Source organism: Lathamus discolor, chromosome 6 (assembly GCF_037157495.1).
Source record: "Lathamus discolor isolate bLatDis1 chromosome 6, bLatDis1.hap1, whole genome shotgun sequence".
In the NCBI taxonomy this organism is placed as follows: Eukaryota; Metazoa; Chordata; class Aves; order Psittaciformes; family Psittacidae; genus Lathamus; species Lathamus discolor.
The window spans coordinates 78,630,123-78,642,834 of record NC_088889.1 but is presented as its reverse complement, the minus strand read 5'-3'; the positions used below and the strand labels follow the sequence as shown (position 1 = coordinate 78,642,834).

Sequence of the window (12,712 nt, the reverse complement as noted above, 5' to 3'; positions counted from 1 at the left end):
GATGTATGATTAGAGGCTCAGAGTGCTGCATTTGTTCAGACCAGAGAAGACAAGGACCAGGGAGGATGTTACTGTGATCTACAACTGCCTAATTGCAGCATTGCGGAGTCCTGATGGAGATGAACTTGTCTCAGAGGCATAGGTCAAGAGGCAACAGATTGGAATATGGGAAATTCCACTTGATGTAAGGAAAAACTTTCAGTGTAGGAATGGTAAATTATTGGAATGAGGCTCAGAGAGGATGTCTGTTCCTGTAGATGTTCAAGACTTCACTGGATACAGCCTTTGGCAACCTTCTTTAGCCACATTTCCTTTGTGTGTGGTTTTGGACTAGAGGCCTCTGGAGGTTCCTTGCAACTTTCTGTGGTTCTGGGCATCACAATCCAAATACAATTCATTCAGTTTTATTGCACCTTTGCGTTTGTAAGTTAGAGTACATTGAAATGATCATTGTATCTGAAAAGACCTTTGGAATGAAATATTCAGGAAGGTTTCTTGGTCAAAAAGCTGAAGAATTTCAGGTAGACAGGCAGACTTTAAGGTACTTCTAAAGCCAGACAAAACTCAACTCCTAGACCTCTCCAGTCTGTCCCTGTGATTCTGAACTTACCTTTTAAATTGGCCAGCAGCTTATTGAATGAATTTTAAAGGGTGTAACTGATTTCTAAGCCAAGAAAAACAAAATGAGCTAGACTGTGCTCATAACCATATTAGTAAATGCATATGTTGCATGATGGTGAGTCCCAGAAGGAGCTACATATTGAAAACTAAATTGTCTAACCTTTGTATATTCACCTCATCCTTTTATATGCTTAATATCTACACAGTTACTCTTGTGGATGTACCTAATTTTTATTCTTTTTTAGTAAAATTTTGTAAAATATGGCAATTAGCAATTTCTGCAAGGTTTATATACTTTTGTGTATGAATTTTCTAATCTATTGTAGACGCGTAAGGCTTTTTTTTTTCAAAAAAATAAATAAACATTTAATTAAATAAAGATTTTATCTTCAAAATGGAGTCTACAAATATCTAATCCCAGAGCTACAGTTTCTCAACCTTCCTCCTCTTCTGTGAGATGTTGCTATGGTTATTACCCTGCTGGGTAGTGAAATGCAGTAATTTGTTTAGCAATTCTTCTGTTCCACAATACTGTACATATATATAGGAGGCTTGCATTTATGAAGTGCATCAGTGTGACAAGTATGCTGGTTTTTTGCAAATCCTTCTAATACAAGTCATGGTTTGTAAAGCACATGGATTTTTGGGTTAGTAACTGAAATTCTTATCCAGCAAAAACAAATTTCTCTGGTAGCTAAAATAAGTTTCTGGAGAGCTGTTCCAAGCACTTCCTTCCTTTTCCCCTCTCTGCAGAAAATTTTGCTAGAAGGGGCAGTAGATATAATGTATAATGTAGTTTTGAATTTTTAGGGCATTTTTATTAGTTAGGTAGTGAAATAAACAAACTTGAAAGAAGCTTGAGTCATTACTGAGGTTTAATTAAGAGTAGGAGTGTTGCACTGAGATCTGTTTAAGAAAAATAGTGAGAAAAAGAATATTTTTGTTGCATCTGTTTCTGTGTGATCTGACTTGCTTCAAATCTTAAAGCATGACTGTAGTAGAAGTGGTAAACTGATAAGATTTGCAAGAGTTTCTTTGAATACGGCATGCATCTTCAAAATGGCACAATATTTATAAGCTGCTTAGTTTAAAGGCTTCTTGAAACAGTTTGGCTGCACTGAACATAAAGTATTTTAAAATGTAGAGGAAGGTTTTGTCATGGCAAACAGGATAAAAAGTTTGGGGTTTACTTGATAGATGTGGGGTTTAAAAGGATTCAGCTGCAGAGGAGCTGAGTATGATCATTGTGTTAAGTAAAGAAGATGCTGCATTGCAGAGGTGGATTTCAAGGCTTAAAAGGGCAAAGAGAAAGATACTGATATTTAATAAAAAGATGCGAGGAAATAGGCTGCAACAAGAGTGAGTTTTATTTAGACAGAAACCCCAGCCGATTGGTATTTTGGAAGTATAGCAGAAATCACTAGTGCTTTTTTTTTTTTAATTATTATTTTTTCCCTGTCTTCAGGAATTCACAGAAGGAGACCAGGCTTTATGTCACCTTACCAGCAGTATGCACAGAAGTATATACCTTTTGCCACCATTTTTCAATGCAAGGAATGCATTTGCATGTGATAAAAAGTTATAGGCTAATTAGGCTTTTTCCCAGGAGTTTCCCACCTCCACATGGCAGCAAGTTGGAAGGTGATAGGTGTTGCTTTTGTGATTCCTTCCAGTGCATTAGAGGTTGAGCAAGATACCATGCTCTTGTCCAGGGATGAATCTTCAGCTCCAATATTTTGTTACTGTTGGTGTTTGTTCTTGTGTTACAGAAATTGTGTATACTCATGCCCAACCTCTGGCTATAGGACCAAGCAGTTCTTTCAGTATGCAGGTTTAATTTTTTAATAACTTGAAGTTGGAGTATACCTATTAAATGTCTACTGTACCACTTTATGAAGTCATGATGTGGTTATTTTGCTGTGGATTCCCCTTAGTTTCATTGAATCTTGTCATAATGTTTCAAGCTGTGGAAATTCTACCTCTTCCTTTGGGAGACTATTTGTTCTGTAGTCTGATTAATCCCACAGTCAGGTCAGTTCTTCATATTATTCAAACCAAGTATTGTTAATTAACCCCCCACCACTTCTTGCTTTGCATGATCAGCAGAACATACTAGAATTGATCGTCTGTGGTCAGTCTTGTTGCTTTTTGCATATTGGAACAGATACTAATTCAAATGATGTCGAGTGTACTCTGATAGACTTTATTCTCCTATATCCTGTTGCTCCTCACAGTCCACTGATGTTTGTAGGATGGAAAAACTCTGGAGTCCATCGTCTGTAAGGAAAAAGGGATGAACGGCTGAAAAATAATAATAGAGTAAGGCATTAACCTCTACATGCAGTTTATGAAAGACTATGGCTGGTTCTACCAGGAAGTGGTCAGCCAGTTAGCTGGACTTAGAGCTTTTGCTAGTTCCATGTAACCTGGGGGAAGAACTAAGGCAAACAAAACTCTGGCTGAATGAGATGATGTCCATGTCCTGACCTGTCCCCTCTGCCCACACTGAAGTGTAGAGTAGTAACAATACTGTAACAACCCCTGTACAGTGAATGAAGTAAGGGTCATGGAAAGGTGAATGAAAACATAAATAATTTATGAAAAAGACATTTACGAAAACATAAATAGCATTTAATCCTGTACCTCCCATTTGCATGTTTTAGTACTTTCTTTCACCTACTTGTGCGTTGCTAGGATTTCAGCAAACTCTTCTGTTCATTTTTATAGGATGAAATAAGTGTTTTATTGTATATGTCTGGAATTTTCTTCAGTCTTGAAAATAAAGTACATCTGTCAAATGCACCTGTCTTTCTGTACTGAACTGTCAGAAACTGAGGCATAACTCCCACAAGTATAGAGAAGCTGTTCTCAGCACTTTGACTTACTTTTCCTTTCTAAACTGCCCAGGATTCTCCTAGCCTTTTATTTGCCTCACAGTCATATAGTACTTTGCAGTAGAGTGACTTCTCACTGAGCATTCCGGACTGTTTCCTCCACTGAGGTGTTTCTGTATTACCTCTTCATCTGCACTGGCATAAGCCTGTGGGATTTCTCCCCAGCTTTCTGCATACTTGCTCTAATGTGCACAGTATTACAGAAAGTGAAGCTTTGTGTCAGTATGGTCAGTATGAACAGGTTTTGAAATTGCATTAGTTTCCATTATTTGATTTTTCTAAGTCTTTCATTGCCATCTTTGGTGTCTCCTCAATTTTCCCACTCATTTTTCCTCAGTAGAGCTTGAACATGGGTGTGTTCTTAAAGGTAAGGAGTTTCAGGGAATGAGCTTAAGTGAATGGCAGAGTTAGAATATGACTTCCTACCTTTGCATTTTATCCAAAGTAGAAAAAGTACTAAAGATTCTTTCTTCCAAAATATTAATATCAATAGTCATATGGAGAGAAAAAAAAAAAAAACTTGACTACAGTCAACCAGTTATAATTATGTTGATGCTATATCTTATATGTTGATGTTGATATTATAATCATGTTGATGATTACAATCAGTAGAGTATAATTGTGTTGATGTTATGTGATGTTTTATGTTGAAACTGTAATTGTGTTGATGATTAAAATCAACAAATTATAATTATGTTGTTTGTAATTTGGATCAGATTTCTTATGGCCTTGCACACTCGAGTTTGAAATATCCGCAAGGGTAGAGATTCGCCTTTTCCACTCACTTCAGTTTGGCGCTGTCATCTCCACACCTCCCAGTAGGCAGTTCTAGAAAGCAGTAGATCTCCTTCCTGCTCCCATCTTCTAAGGCTTGTGTGTCTGCTTCAGGTTGAAAAAAACCAACTCTCAGTCTCTCCTTCTATGTAATATGCAGTATCCACTGCCTACATTGGTAGCTTTCCACCTGACTTAGTCTGGTTTGTTTGACGTTGTCTTTTTTGTACCTAAAGCCTCAGATGTCTCCTGTCTCACTGCTTGGACTTGTGTATGTCCAGTTTGTGCAGTGTGGATCAGTCTTCCTCCACTATGAGCAGTACTTCACTTCGTGTCCCCCAGGATGTCTGTAAGTAGACCTTGCCATTTAAGATTAACCCTCGTTGAGGCCTTCCTATATCCCTACCACAGCATCCTTCACCTCACTGAGCAGTGGGCCTGTATTTTCCTCAGTTTTCCTTTTGCTCTTACTGGACCCATAGAATCCCTACTTTACTGTTCTTCATCCCTCACCAGTCATGTTTCTCCATGCTTTGTGTATGTTGAGTGGCTTGGACATCAGAGCAGCATAACTGGGAGTAATAGCACAATATGGTTTGGTCCATGTGTGTAGTTAGACCACATTCCTAAGGGTTGCATGTCAGTCAGCATAGGCAATGAGCAGCTCCTGTTGGGTGGTGCGGAAGAACTAGCATATGCATTAATGAAGGGGATCATATTAGATAATGCAGTAATGTAGGATGTGTGATCAGAATCCAGAAAACTCTGTTATGTTTTCTCTAAAACGAGTTTTACCCTTAGCAGACTGCTTTGGGGGTTGAGTGTGTGCAGATAAAATACAGGTTTACAGCGTAAACCCTGGATACTGAGATAGAGGAAGTCCTTCAAACTGTCACTCAACAATAAAACATTAAAAACTTTTTTCATCTATTCTTTTGACAACTGTGTCTTAATGGCCCAGAAAAGATGTATGTCATAGTTTAAACCAATCCACACAGGTCGTCCACTCACACCACCCCCCCCCACCCTCCCCACTCCCGGAGGGATGGGGAGGAAAATCAGGAGAATGTAACTCCCACGGGTTGAGATAAGAACAGCCCAGTAACTAAGGTATAACACAAATCACTGTTGCTACCACCAATGATAATATTGATAAGAGAAAATAACAAGAGAATACGATACCACCGCCGAACGAGTTCGACCCCCCCGAAGAGAGAGAGAGCCCGCCCCTTCCGGGTAACTCCCAGTTACCTCTCCGGGCATGACGTGCTGTGGTATGGAATACCTCTTTGGCTAGTTTGGGTCAGGTGTCCTGTCTCTGCTTCCTCCCGGCCTCCCTCGTCCCCAGCAGAGCATGAGACTCACAGAGTCCTTGGCCAGAATAAACATTACTTAGCAACAATTAAAAACAATCGGTGTTATCAGCTCTCTGCCCAGGCTGGAAGTCAAAACACAGAGCTTGCACCAGTTACTAAGAAGGAGCAAAACGGCTCCTGGTAAACCCAGGACAATGTATCCAAGCAAAAATGCAGTAGGACTTTAAAATCCTAAAGGAATTCAGTCACTTCTTGCCTCCAGTTATTTGACAACCACACATACTGGCTCAATGTATTACACTGAGAATATGTTGACAACTTCACCAGTGGTTTCACGTTAAAATCACTAAGCAAAGGGCGGAGATGTTATTTTTCAGTCTTTATGTGGAGAAGGAAATTTATTAAGTATTTTGTGAATATAATTACTTTGTTAGCTATATTTACATCAGCATATATCATTTTATAAGAAACTATTAAACTCAGCAGTAAGAAGTGAGTATATATATAGTTATGCTTGTTAAGTTGGGCTGTGAATCGACTTCATCATCAAAGTATAGGTACATAAATGGAGAGGAAATGCCAGTGCAATGTTTTAAAATTTCAGTGTTCTCATTTTTTTAAGGAACAAATCCAGTTATCCCCCACTAACTGTGAAAAGCAAGGTTAAAATTCTTTCTCCATGTAGAGTTAAAGGTTGGATCCTTTAGCCTCAATTAAAATTATAATGGTAATGGAAGAATGGTATCTTACGAATTTGCAAAGTTAAATTTTAAGCTGAGGGTTTTTTCCCTTCATAAAATATACTTTCAAAAATATGATAGCATGAAGATTAAACAAACTTTGGTTATGGTGACCTTTTGTCCTTATCTTATTGTACAAACAAGAAATTTTACTTGAATCTACTTTTATTAGACCAGAATGAAAGTAAAAATTGTTGAACAGAGGCTTCACATAATATTTCTGACTTCGCAGCATTCCTACAAATAAAGTCAGAAGACCTCTTCTAGGTTTTCAGATTTTTAGTATGATAGTTCAGGGAGCTCAAGTAAAATAAGCAAGTCTTGAAGAACACAGACATTCTAAACATTATGGAGAAATACCAGTTGCTTCAGGGAAATCTTGCTGAAGATCACAAGATCACAGAAATATATTAATGTTGATTGAAATTAAAGGTTTTTGGGTTTTTTTACTATCTTTGTGCATTAGAGGAACAGGAATTGCAGGGATTTGCCAAAAAATCTAGTGTGTAATACATTTCTGCTATTGATGTTTAGCAAGTTAATATTACACCTCAGTTTCCCTGTCCATAGCTGGGCATTATGATACCTATCTCCTGCAAATTGCTTTGGGAACCTTGATTATGAAAGTTGAATATGATTATTCGTTATGTTTGCTTCCTATGAATATTCTAGTGAATGTGTTTCGCAAGGGGATGATTAATTTTCAACAAATATCAGAGACTTGAGAAAATGAGTTTGTATCCTCATAAATATAAATGCTCTGTTTCAGATATTGAGGAAATGTGACATATTTGTATTCCATACAAACGAAGCCAGTATTCTCAAATGAGGAACACTGAGCCCACATGTGTTAATCACATGTTCTTTTATGCCAAGAGCTGTCAAGCCTCCCTCGTGCCAAAAGGGAATGATTCTAAGTGAGAAATACATATATTTTTAGATGAAAGTAGGGAAGAGACTTATATACTTAATTTACTAAGTTATGGTTATTCCCACATGTTACAGAGGTAAAACATATGGGATGTTTACTCTTACAAGTTTTAAATACACAAAGAGTACATTCTGTCAGTCAGTTTGCATGGTGTGAGATAGGTCATGACTATTCTGCACATCACAAATGTCATTTGAGTGTAACTGTAGGGAAAACTGATTAATAAGTATCTATTCAGAAAGGCCTGGGTTGTCAAGAAATCAGAAATCTGCGATTTGCCTTTATAGGTTTTTCCTATATGGTGGTTAGTCACCGTCACTGTGAGGAACATTTGCCCTACAGCTGAGTTACTCTGTCTTGCGGTTGTTGTCCCTTTTCTCTCCTTGAAGCTACTTAGGTGGTAGCATCACATAACAATAGAGACCTCTTTTACATAGGTTAAAGATATCAAGTCTTTGTCTACCAATAATAAGACGCAGTTTTTTAACCTCACAATCATATTTATTATATAGAATCATAGAAAAGTTAGGGTTGGAAAGGGCCTTAAGATCTTTTAGTTCCAGGCCCCCTTCCATGGGCAGGGACCCCCCACACTAAACCATGTCACCCAAGCCTCTGGCCAACTTGGTCTTGAACACCGCCAGGGATGGAGCATTCACAACTTCCTTAGGCAACCCGTTCCAGTGCCTCACCAACCTTACAGTAAAAAACTTCTTCCTTATATCCAATCTAAACTTTCCCTGTTTAAGTTTTAACCCATTATCCCTTGTCCTGTCATTACAGGCCCTAATGAGAGTCTGTTATAGGCCCCCCTCAGATACTTGAAGGCTGCTATGAGGTCTCCACGCAGCCTTCTCTTCTCCAGGCTGAACAGCCCCAACTTTCTCAGCCTCTCTTCATATGGGAGGTGCTCCAGTCCCCTGATCATCCTCGTAGCCCTCCTCTGGACTTGTTAAACAGTTCCATGTCCTTTTTATGTTGAGGAAACCAAAACTGTACGCAGTGTTCCAAGTGGGGTCTCACGAGAGCAGAGGGGCAGGATCACCTCCCTCGACCTGCTGGTCACACTCCTTTTGAAGCAGCCCAGGATACGGTTGGCTTTCTGGGCTGCGAGTGCACACTGAAGCCAGCTCATGTTCATTTTCTCATCGACCAACACCCCGAAGTCCTTCTCTACAGGACCACTTTGAATCATTTTTCCACCCATCCTGTAGCTGCGCCTGTGATTGCCCCTACCCAGGTGCAGGACCTTGCACTTCATACTGAAACTATAGTTCGCTATGTATTTAAACTTTTCTGCTAATTTCTCATCTGTCCTTAGAACTGTGATTGTGAAATGTTGTATAGTCATATGCACTGGAATGTTATCTCGTTCTTACTCTTTATTCTTCTTTCTTTGTCAGATACTGAATTAGGGTTTATTTTTGTCTCTAGCTAGCATCATGATGGAGTATATAAATTCCTTTACACTTATTCTCTATTTCCTTGTCAGAATTGCAGGTTGTTTTTCTTCAATCTGTCATTCCCTTGGGTAGGACCTGTATTCCATGCTCCTCGGTCTATAATTCTGCTTTGTATTTGTTTCAGTGCAACTTCCTTGAGAGATGAAGTCTTTCCATACAGTTTCTGTCACTGTGTCATCCACAAATTTTATTAGGAATGTTTGTATGGGCATTCAACTGTGTGATCAAAACTACTCTTGTTTTGGTGATTCTTTTCTTCCTACTTCCTGCTCTCTCACAATTACACTGTGATCTACCAGCACCTTTTACCAAATAATGATTTGTGTGTGGATATCTTTTAAAAATATAAATTGATTTAATGTGATCATAATTTAAAAACCAAACAGAATGATGACAACAGCAACATACTTGCATAGCTGTAAGTGAACACAATTGTACTTCACTTCAAGGATCAGGAGCTAAGAAGCAAGAGAAAGAGGGACCCATCTCCATTTGTGCAAGAAGAAAAAAAGGTTATAGTTTGTATTACAAGTTTAATATCTGTGCCCAGGAAACAAGGAGCAAATAGCAAGACTGGTCAGAAATGAGTTGCATCAGCAGAGGTGCTTTTGGGGCTAGCCCTGAATTTCATTGCTGGTATTACTAAATAACTCTTTTCATCAGCAATGAAAATTCAGGCCTCCCTAGAAAATTCAGTCCTCCCTACAAACAGAAGTAAAGCTGCCTGTATTTCATGTAAGGAACAATTTCCATTTCTAGTGATGAAACACCAGGAGCATCACTGATACATGGGGAACAGGAGCTAAGGAAAGATGTCAGGTAGTCTGAAACAAGGCAGTGATGGAAGAATGTTGATGTGAGATTTCTCTAGGATAACTTTAAAGTTATTTTCTCTTATGGGAGCTTAATTGAATACTTACTGTCCTGTGGGCAGGAAACACTTGTTCCAACCCTCTCTAACAACCTGAAGATCAGTTGAGGCATCTCAAAAAACCTAAACAAAAAGCCCACCAAAGCAAGCCAACAGGCCAGAGAGCTTTATAATTTTGTCAACGTATTTTTTTTTTTTCCAGAGGTGTGAATAGATACTGAGTTGTGCCTGAAATGTGTGATTGTTTTGTCACTCCTGCTGCACCAAGGGATTTTTTTTTTTTTGGCAGTTATCATTAAATAAAAAATGCCAGTGAAAGAGTTGAGCTAGAGGAACTTGTTTGAAAGAATCCTGCACCAGTCAAACTTGCTTAGCCCCTTAATCCCTTACATTGGCAGTTGAATCCAAGAGATGTGTAGTGGTGCACAGAGGAGCTATAAACAAGCAAAGCTTGAAGCTCTTGGCACCTAAAAAAAAATTGCCTGTTTCTTGTAAATACATTGCAATAAAACAATAGCTGCTGAGCATTAGCGGAGAAAGAAATCAGCCATGAGAAGCTCCAACTAGGTGGCCTTGCATTTGTAGGGATAAAATACCAAGAAAGACCTTAAGATAAATCTTGCAAATACTGTATGAAGTTTTTAAGTACTTACTAATAAAACACACTGGTAGAAAACATGCACAAAACTAGACTAGTTGGTAATCTGAATGGTAGAATATTTGTCTTAGACACTGAGATGATTAACTCCCTGCAATTTAAATAGCTTTCTTTGCTTACCTGTTGTACTACCACTGCCTTACCACTCCTTCTTAGCCCATAATCGCACACATTCTTCAACCTTTTTGCTGCAGAATCTGGGAAAGAATTAAATAAAATTAGATGTCACATTTTTAAAGTACAGTGCTGACAGCAAGGATTCAGTCTGATAATTAAGAACGTTTCACTGTGAATAGTTTGACTATCCTGTTAAAAATGCAATTCGAAGAATTTTTGTGCTGTCTTAATGATACATATACCTAAAACTGAAAAAGCAGCATTTGAAATTGTTACGTTTTAGTGGATTGAAACTCTACTGCATTAAAAATATTACATTCTGTAAAATAGACTGAAGTAGAAATACTACATAAAATAGATAACAAATAGACAAAAGTTCTTTAGTTGGCTTCTTTATATATGCAAAAGGTATTTATTGAGGGGAACAACACTGTGTTTCTATAACCATTTTTTTTACAAAGTGTGGTGGACGGGGGAGGAATTAAGAGAAAATTAGGAAGAGATGAAACAAAATTAAGCTGTTTAAAACTGAATTTGCTTATTATCTTTTGTACTGTAGTTTGTCTTTCTTTTGATTTAGCATCCCATACATTTCCCTTTCTGCCCTCTTTAGGTCTACTCATGATGCTTTTAAACCATTTTACTGAGTCTTACTTTGATAAACTAGTTAATACCAGTTGATAAACAGGATGGAAAACTAGTTTATGAAATCTCTCTGGTTGTGAAATCTAATTATGAATGTCTAAGATACATCTTCATTAGCCCAAAACTATCATCATGATGGGAATACTAGTTTGCCTTTGTTTTGCTCTCAGTTTTAAAGTAAGATTGGCATGAGGCAGAGAGGGTAGCACAGGTGAAGAACTGGGGTTTAACCATGTGTTTTCAGTAGGTAGACAAGGGATTGTCTGAAGTAGTAGACCAGATGTCACATCAGAGAGGAGGATTCTTGCCTCGTAATTTTAAAAAGCAGGAGAAGGAAAAGCTCCAGAGTATATGATGGAGGTATGTGAGAGTCTTGCAGGACTGTCTTACACTTCAGGTTACTTCCCTGTGCTTAGTAAACTGTGTGGGAAAAGTATTAGGTGTTGTGCTTCTGCAGGTTATTTCATTTGTATAAAGGTACTCCTTGGAGTAGTTAGTAAAACATATGCTGGTATGCCTGTGGGGTGAGGATTGTAAAATGATACCCTGTGAGAGTGTGTAATACACACAATCTTGTTAGCAGGGGAATTTAAGAAATCCCCTGTGTCCAGGCTGCCCCAGGTGACTCTGCATCCCAAGCTGCATCATTTCCAGAGCACACAGCGTCCCGCAGCACAAATTCTGCAGGGTGAGGGAGAGGCTTCCCTTGTGCACCCTCTTCTTCCCTGCTTCCTGAATAGTGTGCGAACTGGAGGGCGTGAAGGCAGCAACTTTTTGGTATTTATTCACCTTTATAAAGCAGCTCTGCTAAATCAGTGGCCTATCTGAACATTTTGTGAGCTTAATGAAGTCTGGAGGCAGCATAGACGGCAGCATTGTCTCTAAATCTGTATAACTATACTGTGGTAGCATAGCAGCGAGGTCTCTGATAGCCTGGGATCTTTTGCATGATGAAGTATCCTGTAGGTACGCAACATCTAATAATGCCATTTGATGTCACCTCTTGTAAGATACAGGGTTTAATTTTCTTGTTGTTGTTCTGAGAATGATCCCCATGGATCATTCTATACTGCCAGAGAGGTGTTAAGTAGCCACTGCAAGAGACTGATATCCTCCCAGGCAGTTCATGTTCTACACTGGCGACAGAATACAGACACACCATAATGTGTGATTAATATACCATAATGTATATTAATCATGTGCCTTACTGCTATCATCTCTAGAGTTCCAAGAAATTATGATTTGTTGTCTAAGTGTGAACTAAATAGATATTCCCTATTTATTTTGCAATACTTGGAAAGCCCTCAAGTTGGATTGATATTTTAATTGTGTGTTTTCCATCCACATCCAAGTTTTGTTCACTGTTTTGCATTGACTACATCATAATTTTGTCCTAGAATTCATGGGGGATTTATTTTCATTTACATGAAGATTTCTTCATGCTGTTCTGTCAGTGAAAAGGACACTTAAAGTGGGAGTAAATTACACTAATATCCAGTTATATTGTCACAGAGATGTAAAGCAGTATTATTGTATTTGAATGTTGTGTCCATGTGCTCACTTCAGTTCTCAACAAAAACAATTCTCTCCTTAGCTAAAAAGGATACAGCAGGAAGTAGTGAGCAAACTAACTTAGATTAATGGAAATGACAGTAGCTCTTTTTGTTACATTCCTGATTTAA

General features: G+C 38.4%; 1 long non-coding RNA gene across 2 annotated transcripts; it reads right to left on the bottom strand.

Moving 5' to 3' along the window:
* Positions 1 to 1,478: 1,478 nt before the first annotated feature.
* Positions 1,479 to 5,517, bottom strand: LOC136017765 (uncharacterized). Of its 2 annotated transcripts, none has more exons than XR_010614072.1 (3): positions 5,472 to 5,517; positions 4,301 to 4,397; positions 1,479 to 2,898 (listed from the first exon to the last, which is right to left on the bottom strand). It is a non-coding gene; the product is annotated as an uncharacterized LOC136017765 (long non-coding RNA). The 2 variants fall into 2 exon arrangements; XR_010614073.1 differs by having other exon boundaries at positions 4,301 to 4,394; positions 5,472 to 5,496.
* Between the last annotated feature and the right edge of the window lie 7,195 nt (positions 5,518 to 12,712).